Source organism: Ixodes scapularis, unplaced genomic scaffold (assembly GCF_016920785.2).
Source record: "Ixodes scapularis isolate PalLabHiFi unplaced genomic scaffold, ASM1692078v2 PGA_scaffold10__122_contigs__length_95168666, whole genome shotgun sequence".
NCBI classification, from domain to species: domain Eukaryota; kingdom Metazoa; phylum Arthropoda; class Arachnida; order Ixodida; family Ixodidae; genus Ixodes; species Ixodes scapularis.
The window spans coordinates 32,334,851-32,350,219 of record NW_024609836.1 but is presented as its reverse complement, the minus strand read 5'-3'; the positions used below and the strand labels follow the sequence as shown (position 1 = coordinate 32,350,219).

At 49.8% G+C, this 15,369-nt stretch overlaps 1 pseudogene; it reads right to left on the bottom strand.

Annotated features, from left to right (window-relative positions):
* Positions 1-12,286: 12,286 nt before the first annotated feature.
* LOC120849954 lies at positions 12,287-13,220 on the bottom strand (annotated as a pseudogene).
* Between the last annotated feature and the right edge of the window lie 2,149 nt (positions 13,221-15,369).

Below are 15,369 nucleotides of genomic sequence, written 5' to 3'. Positions count from 1 at the left end.
GCTTGATGGGTTTCTACAAAGGGTCTACGTATAGGAAGTGTCCTGCTATATAACAATGCATCAACACATACGATTAAGGTATATGCTCAGAGGTGTGTTCAGGAAAAGTGGAATGAGTGCAGCCCAATGCAACAAGTCTGCCAGTCTGGTATGTCCCATCAATTAATATTGAAGGGTCAGAGATGCGAGTGTCCTCAAAAGGACCTGCGCGTGTGGTGAACACAATTCTTGGTGTATAAACTCTCAAGGCATAAAGGCAAGCGGAAATAGGTTTATCTGGTTAGTGTATCAAATGTTTACTTCCACTGCATTACATAATTATTGATTCTTAGTTAATGGTTCTAGAACGAGTTCTTTCTGCGACAGTCTCTTGTCAGGCGTTCAATCGTAATACCTGTGAACCTTGTTGTGGGATGACGCTCCAGGCACGTCGGTGTTCAGTTTGGTTGGGTAGCAACTTTAACCGACTGATGCCGTCTTGTAATCATACGTCATGTGCGCCTACTGACATCTGATGCACTGAAGCTGCAGGGCTGGCTTCTAATCCGCAAAATTTTCCTGGTAGTTTTCTGCATCAATGCAGCAAGCTCGGGCATGTATTGGTTACATGGCTGTGCCTTTTGCTGTACCGTTGACTTGATAGCTGGCAACAATGTTTGCTATCCAAGCCATTTCACTTCCATTTCGTAATGGAGATTTATTGTGCATCCCACGACCACTGCAACTTGTGCAAGTCTTGTGTGGCAAAGTGAAGTCTCGTGATGCTTGCAGTCCACTTTTGAGAGAAACCAACCATTCTATTTCTTAAGGTCACTAAGCGGCATTCTCCCTCAAAGTTGGAAATTGTGTGCTTCATGGCGTGGACACAGATAATTAGTGTCAGCAAATTATTAGGTATTGTCCTCGGGCGACAACCGACACCAGATCCACTCTCCTTGCATTGCCGCTCACCTGCTTTGTCGTGCTTACCTCCCGTCCAGATGAAGTAAATCACGAGCTTCGGGGTAATGTCGGCACCAGGGACAAAGACCGCCGAAGATAATCCTCAATCTTCCCCGAACGCTCGTCAAGACGTGGTCGAGGGTCGTTCGGCACGAACCCTTGCAAGCCAATTCCTTGGTACGGGCACTTCCAGTAGACAAGGTCGGCCTCATGCAGTGGTAGCAGAGTGGTTTTCGGTTGGCCATTCGCAGTACCTCCGTCTTCCTCGGTGTACTTTGTTCAGCGTGGACCTACACTGGTTCTTCTCGATATTGGGAATGCTTCGGCATTGGGGTATTTCGTTGAATTGGCATTGAATAGTAACAGGTAGCCGGTGGTGGTCGTTGTGACTTTGTGGCATAAGTCGCCCTCGTTTCGTCAGATGCCGCTTCGCTCGAAGAAGTCTCCAGTTGAAATGCCTGTCAAACTTCTGAAAAAATCTCGGCGATCAAGATTAAAGCCGGGCAACTGATGGCAGGAACTAGCTTCCTTATCTCCTCCCGGACACCGTTGTGAATGATGTCACGGATGCCTGGGGGGCTGACGTCGAAGTTGCAGCTGGACGACTTGAGTGTCGCGACGTTGGGGCGTTTTTAATAGTGACGTGCTCGGGCCTGCAGTGTGCATTCAATGTTGGAAGCTGCATTGATATGAACCCTTCGACTGTTGTCGGGGGGTTGCGGACAAGGCTGCTGAAGGTGTCCCTCACATGAGGAACATGGGATTCTTAGCTTCTCGTCTTCTGTAGCATCAGGGTTGGCGTGGGTGCTCGATCAGAAGCAAAACATCCTCCACGAAGGTGGTGACGCTCTCGTTGGGGCCGTGTCCTGGACAGAATCGGGAATTCGGCTCTCTCTTGTCAATGTTGGCTGATGAACATGCACTTCAGCTCGGTCTTGCAAACTTCCCACGACGTTAAGGAGGATTCGTGGTTCTCAAACCAGTGCCTCACAGTTTCTTCCACGAGAAGTATAGGTTCTGCAGGAGCTGGTTGTCCATCTACCCACTGTGGCGGGTGACACGGTCATATTGTTCAATCCAGCCCTCGACGTCTTGTGCATGTTGCGTGAAAGGGCATCGGAGTGCGAGGTGCGACGGGCATGCAAACGATGGTGGTAGCGAACGTGGTTTGCTGCGACAGGGTTGTCATTGTTGGCTTAGTCAGCTTCGGTTTTTCTGGCAAAAGACCTAATTACGTTGGTTCTTGCTGGTAGCAGCGCCTGGCTTGGATTTCAAGTTCTTCGTGGTGTATTTCCGAGTTTCGCCCTTGTGGTACTCGCTCCTCTTGCAATTTTGCTGCTGGGCTCGGGATAGGACTTGGTTCACGGCTCGCCGGGGGTTTAAGACTCGGGATAATGTGCCACCCGTGTCTTGTTATCGGGCAACTCGGCTGAGGAGCCGCCAGGGTACACACAGAGTGAAGGGCTATGGGTAAAGTGCGCAGCACCTCCACCAGAACATACAATGACAGCTGAGCATGGCCTGGAACTTTCCAGAATAGTAAATATTGATAGAAAATAGGACTGGAGCAAGCATCCGAGACAATATAACAAAACAGACAGAAAAGAGACTATCCTGACCACTAAAGAAGCTGCACTGCTTTAGTGGCATTCTGTCCGAATAAATCCTCTCCTTCGGTGTCTGGCGACTGCCGTGGACGAGCTGAACTGAAATCGATGTGAGACCACTTTTCTGGTAATGAGCCGCTGCAGACTGCCGTCGCAAAGCGGCGTGAATGGGTGGACTGGGTAGGTAACGCGCGCGATGAAATGTCCACACAGCTTGCAATTCGCGTAACGAGTGTTGAAACTTTGGTTTCGACGAAACGTGCGACAGACCAGCGGACTCAATACCAACTGCAACACCTGTGCTCAGTGAAGGTGCACGTCTACGCCAGAACAATTTAGTAGGCAGCACAGCATCACCTAAAGCACGGCACAGGAACTACCAGCTTGAAGGCAGCTCTTCGGCGCGCCGCACACTTGTGCTTCGTAAAAGAGCACGTCTACGCCGAAACAATTTGGGAAGCAGCACAGTATCACTTAGCACGGCACGGGAACTACAAGCGGCAAGGCAGCTCTGCGGTGCACCGCACAACCAAAGTGAGCCTTCGGGCATTTGAACGAAGCGACACCACGATTGCACACTGCCAAGCACGACTCACACAATTTCCGTCGCTAAACTGTAGTGTATCCATACATTGCACACGCTTTACTGCAGATCTCGAAGGTTCCGACGGTCGACGAGAGCACAGAAACGTCGCCTTAAATTTTATCCTAGCGGTATCCGAATCAATCCGAGGTGCGAGCAACGTAGGGCAGATTGTCTCTTCCGTGGCAATATCGCCGTCGGTCACCAGCGAAATGCACACCGTTCCTCCGTATTTTCACCTTGTACCTACGTCAGACACCACGCTGAACTCTGAAGTCGCTGTCGACCGGCCTCATATGACGGCTTCTGCGCCTGAAATCAACTCGCCGAGACGAATGACAACCAACAAAGCATCCGACAAGCTCCGGCCCAGCTGGGGCCAGCCGCTGCATGGGCGCTGCCATCTTTCCTGTGACGTCACGCATTTGGTTCGGTCATGTGACGAGTGGTCAAATTTGCGTACAATGGCAGCCGCCTTATGGGGGTCACTTTCGAGTGCAGACCGGAACCCCGGTTTATCGCTCTAAGCCCCTCTACCTCGTTGGCGGACGTGTATCACTGGCGTGTAATGGCTGATCGTAATGATTAAATTGGATTCACATTTGGATCAAAGCTCGTTATTTAGCGTAACAATGTGTGGTAACGTGTTTCTAATAAGACGACAAGGTTATTTATGAAAAAAATGCGCATGCACTGTAACATTTTGCGTGCCCATTGCTTACCCATCGTTATTGCCATCATTTTGGAGTGACACTAAAGGTCTGTTCACACGGTGCATCTTTTAGGCGCGCAACAGTTTCGCGACACCCAAGTTTCGCGAAATGTGCTCGTTCACACGTACCGCTTCACGTGCAACAACGATGACGTTTAGACTCGCGAAAATAGTTTGCGTGTTGACCATAAAGTGGCGCTTCAGTTCAAAGCCAACATCATCATCATCACCATTAGCCATTCAGCGTCGTGTTCTCCATCTCCCGCCACATTCTAAGAGTCAAAACGCAGGCGAGCTGGTGAACAATCATAATTAAGAAATAAAACCTTAAGACAAGGAAACAAAAAGGGACATACACACCACCGTCTTAAAACCAGCACAGCATACAGCTGTCATTTACTTCCATTTACTTAATTTACTCTTAAATTGTCATTTAGTAGTTGTTGAATTGTCATTTACTGCCATTTACTTTATTTACTGTTGAATACGTATAATTTGGATGGAGGTTGACAAAGAAGAAGTCTGTTGTGAAAGTAAATGAGAGCTATACGGTGTGCTGGTTTTGAGACGGTACTGTGTACGTCCCTTTTTGTTTCCTTGTCTCAAGGTTTTATTTCTTAATTATGACTAAAAATAGACACGAATTATCATCATCACCAATTACGTCTTCGTCCATCGCTGGAGTTTTTTCCGATATGCTACTCACTTTTTCTTCAGTGGTGCTTGACGTGCTTACGCAAGCGCCGGCAGTATCCATCGTTCGTGGTTTCGTTTTTTTTTTGTGTTTTTTTTTCGGATTTGGCTTGGCTACAACACCGACAGTGAAGTGGTCTTCTCAAACAGCTCGCTCCCCCCTCAAAGGCCACGTGAGAGCGTTTCTGAGCGGCCATTGGCGGCGCTCTCAGAATGATTGACAGGACTCGGCAAAGTTTCAGCAAAAGCTCGTTCCAGAAGCGAGGTGTGCGCGCAACTTTTTTTAGATGCGCGCGTCCATTTCGGACTCGTTCAGACGGCGCAACCGTTTCACGAAACTACGTTTCGCGACACTGGATGCGCGAGAAAAATGCATCGTGTGAACGGGCCTTAAGTTTTCCCGTGTGGCACCAACACACTTGGAGTGTGTTTCGACGGGTTGAAGTGCACTCGCTTGTAGTGACACTAAACTAGCCCGTCTGACGGGGGTATTACCTTGTCTGACCAAAACCGCGAATTGAAGAACAAGCGGCATCGCCCTAGACGAGGCTAGATGGTTCATTTTCAGCGTCGTAATGTCGACCTGCATGTATATTCTCATCACATTATCATGTTCACTAGACGCGGCACCGCGGACCTCCATGCATGGAACGGGCTGCTGCCTTTCCGCGGTGCCGCGGCTCTCCAGAGCCAAATAAATAAAGTCTAACACTAAAGACCTCTTCCCCAGGCCACGAACGAAAATGATTCTCGTGTATAAAACCACTTCTCGTTGCGTGCTGATAAGAGCAAGCGAGCACGCGGTCGTCGTGCACCCGCACCTAATAGCGCAACTTCGAAAACACGTGCGAAACGCACGTGGTTACCAACGCCAACCAAGACTGGTGTGCCTAGATTTGAGAGTGCTTCCAGCTGTTTTTTCGGGGTCACGTGGCTGATGGAGGAGCGTTTGCCACACGAGCTGCGAGCATGAGGAGGCAAAAGCGTCCGTTGTCGGGTCGGTCTGGTTCTTTGCAAGCTCCGACACTCAATCCGCACTCATCACACGACAATGCAGGCATGTGCAGAAACCCAGCGTTTTCTTTTTTGTCTTTTTTTAAGCTGCTAGGCTATTTTTGAGCTACATTTTTTTATATAACATCTTCTGTAATGGGTTTGTTGCATACTGGGCGAGGGTCGTGGAGCCAAAAAAACAACCGCATCTCCACGGGGTGAATGATCTTGATTGGGGCGAAGCTTTGGTGGTGCTTGTCTGCGTAGACGCTGAGCCGCAGCATGCCGAGCCTTTCGTTCGTTTTCATCCATGTCACGCTGCGGTCAAATGCTCAACTGCGTATATAATCACGTTCCATACCACACATTCTCTTTCTGACATGGATGAAAACGAACGAAAGGCTCGGCATGCTGCGGCTCACCGTCTACGCAGACAAGCACCACCAGAGCTTCGCCCCAATCAACATCATTCACCACGTGGAGATTCGGTTTTTTTTTTTTGCCCTACACGAGCACGGGAGCACGGGAGCACGGGAGGATACCCCTTAAGGTGTATCCACACGACGGACCGGGCCGCGGACCGATTGATCACGTGATGCGCGGCCCGCGGGTCGCCCGGCTGCAATGAGCATCCACACGGCGGACCAAAAGAGCAGACGACAGAGCAAACGGGCCGGTCTAACCCTCGGCCTCACAGCTCCGCCAAACGCATGCAGCGAGCTGCTTTGAGGCTATTTGTAACGAGCCAAGATGAAGGTTGAACGAAAGAGACGTTTGGCCGCGGTGGCCCTGGCGTTGACTATTGAGGGCAAGGAGGACTTAACTGAATAGAAAAGGGCATGTATCTATTGTCCCACACAGCGGGGAATTGCTCCACGAGCGCGAGGCAGTAAACAGTTGCATCGTCGTAACATGCCGCCATCGTCGCACAACAAAAGGTTCCTCTTTTTCGTCTTCAACAGTTGGCGCCAAAAGAACACGACTTTGGATTTGGATTCCAACTCAAACGACAAAAGTCAGCTTGTTGCCAGACTTAGCGCTTCAATTATACTAAAAACGCCGCGGTCCGCCGCCAAGGTCCGGGCGAGAAAAGCGCCTGGCATTTCTCACAAGCGCGGGCCGCGGACCGCCGACGGACCTCAAAAACAGGTGACGTAAGATCACGTGATGCGCGGTCCGCGGACCAAAACAGCAATTTGGTCCGTCGTGTGGATACACCTTAAATAGCCGATTCACACGACGGACCAAATCGCGATTTTCGTCCGCGGACCGTGTACCACGTGGCCGGCACGTCACCGATTCCTGCGATCCGCGCCTCCTCCGCGGAGGCGCGGACTGATAAAGTCGAGCGCCTTTTTCACTCGCGGACGTTTGGCGGCAGACTGACTTGGAAAGCATTTCGTCTGGCAACGGTACATGTTTTTCTTGGTATTTTGCTTCTGTGCGTTCAAAACAAAAATGGCGCGTCGTTGCGTTTTGTACGTTTGTTGGTTCACTTTGTCGTACGATTCTTGGTTCCACGCGTGAGAAAAACTCCAGAAACTTTGTCCGGCTGACGCGACGCAGGTTCCGGTGCTCCTCCGGGTTCGTGTCAAGAAGCTCCCGTCAAAACTAGTCTAGGACGCCGCGATAATTCTTGCACGTCCAATCAGGATTTCACCGAGCAAGCCCTCTCTTGTGGATGTGGTGTGCTTGAGTGTTGTGCACGAGCGCGGAGTGCGTGAAGGCATCTCCAAACGCCCCTCCGCGAGCATAGAAGTTCGTCGCGTCTACGCCGAAGCTTTCTCGGGCAGGATCATGCCTGTGTCACTGTCATGCTTTGGGTTAGTAAAGTTAGTGGCGCTTCGCGCGAAGCCTGTCCCGGTGTTTTGTTCTCGATCTGTACGTAGCAGCGGCGTACGATTCTTTATCGCGGTAGCAACCGTCGATTTCTCTCTTGGACAACGGTGCTGCTGTGCGATGTTGGAGTTTCGCGGCACTGTGGGGTGGCGAACAGGTTCGGTCCGCCCTCGTTGGCGACTGCTCGTCGTCTCCCTCGTGTGGATGCGCTTGGGAGACGGACGAACCGCGGATATGTCGTCACGTGATCAATCCGTTGGCGGATCAGTCCGTCGTGTGAATCGGCTATAATGGGGTATCCACACGAAGGAGAAATCCGCCCCTTTCCTCCGCGGAGCGGGCATCACGTGAGACGTACGTCATCCCTTTTTGACGCCTCGCGGCACGTTTTCCTCCGTGGCGGAGGCGCGGAGGCTTTGTGCTGACAGCACGAAAGCTCCGCAAGTGCACGCGGCGGAGCCGGGGACGGAGTTTCCCGGGATGTTGACGTCACGACATCCGTCCGCGGTGTTCTGCTTCGTGTGAATACCCCTTTAGCAGATGACTTTGCAGGTGACCAGCGAAGGCGAACGATGGACACAGATCAGAATCGATTTCTGTGTAAGCGATCGGCTTCGAGTTAAGTTTGAGCCGCACGTTGACCCAATCGTCCTGTCCAATCTGAATCCAGCGTTGGCCTTCGTTGTTGACGACATCTACCAGCACTACGGCTTTGTTATCTAGGAGGTGTTAGGTCCTGTAATCGCGCTCCTGGTCACCTGTTCTTTCTCGCCTTTGGTCGAGGCCACCTAGAGGCAAGACCGTAGCGCTTGGAGGAATGACGTCAGCAACGTCAGAAGTAGGAGGCAATCCTGGAAGTTGGGGTTCTCCTTAGGCTTCTTTTTTTTGGGTTTCTCCACTTTTCTAATCTTCTTTCTTTCAAGAGAATCGGCTATTCGAACCTCGTGATAGTCGTAGTACCGTATTCAAAATGTTGCGAAATGTAATTTTTAATTCACCCGTTTGGTATAAGTTTGTGTTTTATAATAAAAAGCTTGCCATATCTTTAATTTATTCTTGAGATTGGGATTGCAGGTTTGTATATTATCTACAACGAAATAAACGAAACTACCGCTTTGGCCCAAAGGCAGACTGTTGTCGCGTGGCTGCCGCCATTGGGCTCGAAAGTCGAAATCGCATGGATGTCGACATGGGATATTCAATCGTTCCCTTTTGTGTAACCATTCGATTGTTTGTGAGATTCGAGTGTCACAACAAAGAACGTCGAGGCGCTGCAGAAAAAAATGGATATGCATAAAAGTCACCGGCGAGCTTAAGCACGACTATGTCTTCGGTTATGGAATGCGCTGTCGGCTTCTAAAAGGGGTTTCCGTTATGCAGCGTTCTTGGCTTGCTCTTCGGTTAATGGCATGTGTACGTCCGCGGCTCTCGCTTCTCAGAAGTGCGCCAAAGAGCGGCGAGAAGTGCACTCAGTGAAACTAACTAGCCTCTTAGAAGAGTCCACGAATGCGAGAAATATTGCGAGACTTTCGAGTACTGTCGGTGTTTAACACAGATATTAAATCGAGCATTACGTTACTTAAAGCGATATTCGAAGGTTCAGGAAATTCCCACACACCTACCGTAGCGACTGGACCGTATAGAGGGGCCTCAACTGTATTTTTAGTAATGAAGTTAAATTATGTTTTGGCGCAATGTTGGCGCAAAATCAACGTATTTTAGTGAAATGTAGGAAGACGTAGCGCGGTAAACACCTTGGCTCAGTTCGGAGCCAATGGTGCAGCAATCACATTAGTGCGAGCGACGAGAGCGCGTTCTTGTTGGGTCTCGACAGCAGTTCACCGCGCTTCAACGCAACTGTGTGTACAAACTTATCGCGAATGCTGTTCGAAATATTCTGCAGCCGTCTGACTCAAGTAAACGCATTGTGCTCAAGCGAAAATGTGTGTATGAAGGACGGGTCAAACGGCAACCGCGACACCAGTGCCGGAGACGTTTCTTCGCTGCCTGCTAACGGTGAAGCGAACTCAACGGAGCTATCATTCTCTAAAATCTATGAAGGACTAGAAGGCTGAATCGAGTACTCCAATACTGAAGTCGTACGCTCATAAAATTCGCGAAGAGTCATGTGTTTCTCTAATTAAGGTGCCACCACACCGTGCAGGCGTTTTGCTTATTTTTTTTAGAATTTATTACTTTATATATCAAATCAAAGTGGTCTTGGCCCATACTTTAATGTCTCAATATTGCGTTTATTGTTACTTGTTAGTTTATTATTTATATTTTAACAGACATTATGCTGGATATAATATATAAAAAAGTAAAGAATTATTTTTAGAAAGAGGGCATATATTAAAATAAGATATAAAGTTAAAAAAGAACTTTCCTTGTGCCATAAAACTGAATCCCGTTAAATAATGAAACTTACGAGACGTTAAATTACGAAGTATCTTTCGATATGCATTTTCTAGAAACTAAATATTGCTAGATTGCACGGAAGGTTTAGTATTCAATAGAGAGTTGTAGAATAGGGGGCCCCAAATCTTGGGGGCCCCAACGAAATAGGGGCTCACCACTGCGCGTGCGCAGAGCCCAAACTCGGTTTGGGGTTTTGGGTTGGCGCTCGTCACCAACGCAGGATTCGGGGAAGAGCGTGGGGCCCCGAAATGCTTGGGGCCGGGTTGCGTCGGCAAACATGACGGCGCCCTTTCCGCTCGCTTCAGAGCAAATTCGTCATGGTCGCTGCAGTATTAGCAAATTTCATCTGCCAATGAAGAGTGGAACCGGCTTTCGCTTTGCGAAAGCTTTACTTTGTCTTCCTCAAGTCGCAAAGAATGAGCGGGGGGCTCGCCCTATTTTAAATATCGTCCCTGGTTCTGGCCGTTCCTAAGCCTAAAGAGACGCGGTAACCGTTGACATGGCAACGCATTGCTACTCTGTGGCTCCGGGTGGATTTCGTTCGGGGCACGTAGAGCACTGTATAGCTCCTACGGAGCAGAGTAGCGCAATCCTTTGATCTGCGTGTTTCGCCGAGAACATGGCCGACAGCACAGCCCGACGCGAGTCACGTGGTACTGAGGGTTCCAGGAGGGGACCCGCCCTATGGGAGAATACATGGAAATCGACTCAACACGACTGATTAAAAAATAAACGCCAAGTTCACACTTTTCGAAACTAGTCTGTCGTGAAGTTGGTTAAGCACTAAACACTTTATCAAAGTTTTCATAATATCGGATGCCTTTTAAAAATTTGAGAAGGCAATTTCCAAGGCAATGGCGTTTGAAGCAGACGATTTTTGTACGCAGCGGAGATGGACTTTTAGGGTTGGCCGGAGCGGGTCACGTGGACGGTGCGACGTCTCCGTGACGTCGCCGCGTCGTCTGCTGCGTGATGCCGCTCAAACAATTAAAAAAAAAAAATTACGCCCTTACATGGCACGCAACTTAGCGTAAATTATTCTAAAATGTTTCTTTATTATGTCAAAAACTATTGACGTTCCGTACATCCCCACAATATTGAAGAAACAGCGATTTTCTCACGTTCCCCATGCATTTCTGATCGGAGTTGGAAGCCCCGGGCGTTCGCCGCTATAGTTTGTTTCAGCTTATGTGCGAGCGAAGCCAACGCTACAAGCGCGAGCATGCTGCTTGTGACAGCGACTGTAGTGCACGAGCGCACGTGCGAAGCAGGAACGCTCAGAGCGTTGGGCTCGCGCTTGTAGCTTTGACTTCGCTCGTACATAACGTGAAACAAAGTATAGTCACCGAAAGGGGGCGTTCTAGATTGCGCTACTCTAGAGTGCCTTCATACACACGCGCGCTTTTGCTTGAGTGGTGACATCTCAGACATTTTCACGCCCAATCGTTTTTTTATGCATTTTGAAGTGCGCGCAATACGGTGTTACTCAGCTCGAGCGCGCAGCTTTGGCTAATGCATAGACGCCATTTTGTCGCCCAAGTCACGCACCGAGTGCGCGAGTGTGTCATGCGCTGGCACATTCAGTGCAACAATGGATGTCTTCACCCTGAGACAGACAGACATGTAGGCACCCTACGCTACTCTGCTCCGAAGGAGCTACATAGTGCTCTAGGGGCACGATACCTGCAGCTTCAATGTCGCTCCAGCTCAGATCTAAATAGAGCACCTACTCGAAGAGTATGCTCGCTCGCGTTCGTTCTCAGTTTCGGCATAGTCGAAGGCTTAAATCTTCGGCGAAAGACGGTCAAAGCGCATACGAACACCCAAAAAATCTAAGAAGGAGCGCCAAATTAGAACGGGCTACGGATTGGATTGTTTTGGCTGAATACAGCCAACAACATTTATACTGATTTTAGATTGTCTATTGTTTTAGCAGGCTTGATTGGGGTTTACTTTAAATATTATTTGTAAACAAATATAATTGGTAAGCGCATATGTTCTACGTTTTTTTTTTAATATTTGTCCCTTTTATTATTACGCTCGTTAGCCGCATTGGCGCTGCAAGCGGGAAATGTAAGCGCTCTGCGCTGCGTTGCGAAACCCATATTCTATTAGCCGTTGATAACAACCTTGTTGCTTTTGGGTTCCCCAATTTCTTAGGGGAACCCAAACTTTGGGGGCCCCTATTCTAAAACTCAATAATCTCAAACATTTCCCGTGCAGTTAAGGCAAATCACAGTTTTCATAAATCAAGCACAGATGGCGACACATGTTCGATAGCTTGATTTACATTTGCCGTCGTGTGCCGCATGGAATGCCACATGAGAGAACGGCGCTAGAGGTCTGGTCATTAGATGCCGGGACGCCCACAGTGAGCGAACCCGCTACGTTAGAACAAGCGTTAGGCTGCGGGTAAACTAGAGCTGCTTTTGCGCGCGTTCCACTGTGCATCGCTATGCTGAGGTAAAATGTACGCCATGAAAGAGATTCCGGCGGTTGCTATTCCACCATCTTCGTATCTTTCACCTCGACCAGCGGGTTGACGGCCTGCTCAAAGCCCTTGAGGAAGCTGCTTATGGCCTCACTACGCAGGTCCAACAAGATCTCGGAGGGGTTGGCCGGGTTCAACACAAGAGTGAAGAGGTGCGGCTTCATGTCTTTGACCTGTTCGTCGAACTTTTTCCAGTGCTGCCGTTGCGCCGTTGCGCAACGGCAGCACTGCCGTTGCGCACTGCCGTTGCGTGGCACTGCTGCAACGGCAGCAGTGCCACGTAGCTGCCGTTGCGGGGGTTCCGGTGCCGGAAGATGAAATGCAGCTTGTGGTCCGTGCCGTATTTGTCGGGCCTTAACATGATGGTGTATGGGGCATTTGTTGTGGAACTGACGCAGGTCTCCGTTTTCCTCCATGCCAGGAAGGACCTTCACATAGGCATTACCGCAGTCCTGGCCCTTGGGGAACCGTATAATTTAAGACAAACCCCCAAGACTGGGGGTAAAGATAAAGGACAACACAACACACAGAGACTGAAATATTGGACTCTGTGCGTTGTGTTGTCCTTCGTCTTTTCCCCATTTTGAGGTGTTTGTCGGAAATTATGTTGAATCTTCACCCAGTTCGTTTGCGCCCTAACTTTTCTTAGAACTGCACCTGGTACTGTAGCGCAAGGGGCTTGTGCTCAAACACGTAGGGATCATCCAACATGGCGGCGAGGGCGTGGTGGCGAGCCTTGGTCTTGAGCACCAGGCCCAGGTCTCCACGCAGGTGGTTCTGGGCAGCGGCCTCCACCTGTCATTTTCCATCGCACTTGGCCATGCTGTCTTCTGTGCCGTCCTTGGTTGTCTCCAACAGGACCCGTCGGTCCTTGAGAGCGTCTAGGTCGTCGAAGTGCTCCGCTATATGGGCAAACTACACGGGCTTGGAAATGTTCTACATTGCGTCTTCAACTGTCTCTCCCTTGAGGTCCTTGGCTTTCTCCCCTTCACTCAGGTGCCCAGAGGTGCAGAACCAAGTCGAACTACATCGCCTTGTCGGTCCTTCACGTCGTGCGCCTCGCTGATAGTGGTGCTGCTTCGGCACCCTAATGGTGTATTCTCACGGCGGACATGTCCCCGGACAAGTTCTTACAAAATCGGTGACATCACCTTTTTTTGCGGTTCGAAATCCGCGTGTTCAAGGCGAAAAAAGCATGCAATACTCATGTTCCCTTACAATCGAGAACCGTCATCGTGGTCATTTTCTCGTGCTCTGTAGTAAAGCACGATGGCCACCTCAACTACCACATCCACAGGGAGGCCAGGGTCAGTGCAAAGGCCTTGAAGGGCAGCTTTGCATCGCAAGGGACCTTTTACAAGTGGCAAGTGACGTAGTTATATGATCAGGTACAGCGTTGTACCATTAGTGCTCCGAACGCCTGCATGGTTCCCTCTCGGGACCGCCACTATGGCAGCTGCACCTATGATGAGGGACAAAAACAGCCGCAACATCAACCCTTCGCGCTCGTCCACAAACTCCATTTAAACCATCGTCACAATTTTATTTATTTTTTACTTAACTTGTACAATAGAAATTTATTATCTTTAGACGCGGCACCGCAGGCCTTCGCGGTATGGGCGACTTGCCTTTCCGAAGCGTCGCGGCTTTCTTGAGCTTAAATAAATATATATCAATATTCTATATGACCATGATAATGATAATGATTATTTCCAGCTCTTTTTTTTTTTTTATCGGGCGGTCCCATGGTGTCTGGGACTTGGCTTGCGGAGTTTACGTGGCCCCTTTTCTGAATCGTTAGCATTGAATTCTCTCGCCGCCTTTTGGTGTTTTCCAACCACTCCCTTGCTTTACCCTCCGTTGGCCTTCGGCGTGGCGTGAGCGCCGTTGATGGTACCGGTTGGAGTTCGGCGCACAACAAACAGTACGACATGTTTGAGCGTTTCATCTGCTTAACCAGAGACTCGACATACTGGTGATAGTAATGTATGGTTGTAGTGCCGATGGTACTCTATCTGCGTTCGTAGCGCTCCTACACGCGCCTCGGAGAGCCTGCCCAGAGTGTTGTCATAGAGGCAGATGTCGCTGAAAATTCCTTCATTCATCAATAATAAACATGCGACGTCGATTTTGACTGAGCAGTCTCTGCCCACCGAAGCGCCTTCTCTTCTCTCACCCTCGTCCGGATCTCCCGCTCCCAGTTGTCATCAGGTGTGGTAGTCACTCACAGGGGCTGCAAAAAAGCCGTATTTCCTGGAAGATGCTGCTGGTACAGCCGCATTTTCCAGGAAGTCTGCACCGCTGTTATATTCGTGTAAACAGTTTTGTCCCACCGGCTGCGATTCATGAGCGGGAGACGGCTGTCATAGGTAATCTTGCTAATTGCTTCACTGTGATCACATGGAAAAATAAAATCGCCAACTACTCTGCTCGTGATCAATTATCAAATTTTCGACGTATTGGGGGTTCTGATATAGTTTTGTGGTGTCACCCGAGGGACAATGGTCCCGGCAAAGTGGGAGTCGTAGATTTAAAATGTGATCACGTGTTGCAAGTCTATGACAAAGCCTTCACACGACGTCTTCGATAAAGACCGCTCAGTGACCTGAGTGGTCCGGTTCACTGCTTGAGGGACGAGTCTTCAGACTTCGTCTGACAATAGGAAGTATTCACTGGACGCCAAATTTGAGTGCGATGTTTAGAGCGCATGATTGATTGATTGAAACGTTTATTTGAAAGACCACGCCTCTGGCTTGTGGGCCTCGTGTGGCGTGGGGGAAAGGGAAAAGGGAGCTAGCGATGACGATGGATCAGATGTACCGTCCGATCCCGGAGGACCGGAGGTAGGAGATGAGGGATGAAAAGACGGCTGTTCTATCCGCGGGTTCTGAGGACTTCGGGTGGGCCCATTCCCATAGGGTCTTCGGTCGAAGGGAAGGTGGCAGGTTGTTGATCGCCGCCGCCCGTTCGTTTGACGTCTCTGGACAGAACCATACAAGGTGGTCACAAGTCGCGGGGACGCCGCAGTGGGGACATCTTGGGTCAGGTCCTGTGTCCTCCTGGTCTGTTGGCCTGTGGAATTTGGCAAGCC